Source organism: Cervus canadensis, chromosome 16 (assembly GCF_019320065.1).
Source record: "Cervus canadensis isolate Bull #8, Minnesota chromosome 16, ASM1932006v1, whole genome shotgun sequence".
Taxonomy (NCBI): Eukaryota; Metazoa; Chordata; class Mammalia; order Artiodactyla; family Cervidae; genus Cervus; species Cervus canadensis.
The window spans coordinates 21,132,775-21,133,897 of NC_057401.1; the positions used below are offsets into that span (position 1 = coordinate 21,132,775).

Consider the following 1,123-nt stretch of genomic DNA (forward strand, 5'->3'; position numbering starts at 1 on the left):
CAGAAAATATCAGCTAGCGGTCAAAAATTCAAAGACCCAAAGAGAATATAAAGACTCAGACAGTTAATATAAATATAAATCAAGATGAAATAAAAAAATTAGCAACCTACTGGGGACTTCCTTGGTGGTCCAGTGGCTAAGACTTCTTGCTCCCAATACAGGGAGCCCAGATTTCATCCCTTGTCAGGAAACTAGATCCCACACACGGCAGCTAAGAGCTTGCATGCCTCAGCTAAAGATTCCACATGCTGCAACGAAGTGCCTCATATTCTTAAAAGCCATTAAAGAATAGAAACCTACAGATTGAGATATTTGCAAATCATAGATTCTATAAGAGGCTAATATCTAGAATATATTAAAAAAAAATTCTGAGAATTCCCTGACAGACCAGTGGTCAAGACTCTGTGGCCCGCTTCTTTTCGCTATCTTTCTGTGCCGCCAGAATGGCGTGCATGAATGTCCTGGCGGATGATCTCAAGAGTATCAACAATGCCAAAAAGAGAGGCAAATGCCAGGTCCTTATTAGGTTGTGCTCCAAAGTCATCATCAGGTTTCTAACAGTGATGATGAAGCATGGTTACATTGGCGAATTTGAAATCATTGATGATCACAGGGCTGGGAAGATTGTTGTGAACCTCAAAGGCAGGCTAAATAAGTGTGGAGTGATCAGCCCCAGATTTGATGTGCACCTCAAAGATCTAGTAAAATGACAGAATAACCTGCTCCCATCCCGTCAGTTTGATTTCACTGTACTAACAACCTCAGCTGGCATCACGGACCATGAAGAAGCAAGACGAAAACATACAGGAGGGAAAATCCTTGGGTTCTTTCTCTAGGGATGTAATAAGTACAAATAAAATGCCTCAGAGGACTCTGGTGTTTCCTTAGGTCATTTGAACTTTGTACTGCAGAGTAGCAAGAGTGTCTTCAGGAGTATACAGCCTTTGTGTTAATTAGTGAATGCTGTTTCCTTGAAGTACAAGAAAGTTTTGACTTGGCATAACTTTCACCATCACTCTTGTGGTTCACCAGAGGAAGGTGTGTCTGGTCCTGGATGGTTGACTCTGGTTTGGGGTTCAGATGGTGAAGCTGCCTCTTCTGGAGTCTTAAATTAACCCTTGAA

At 41.8% G+C, this 1,123-nt stretch overlaps 1 pseudogene; it reads left to right on the forward strand.

Moving 5' to 3' along the window:
• Nucleotides 1-443: 443 nt before the first annotated feature.
• On the forward strand, nucleotides 444-872 carry LOC122454242 (annotated as a pseudogene).
• The last annotated feature ends 251 nt before the right edge of the window (nucleotides 873-1,123 follow it).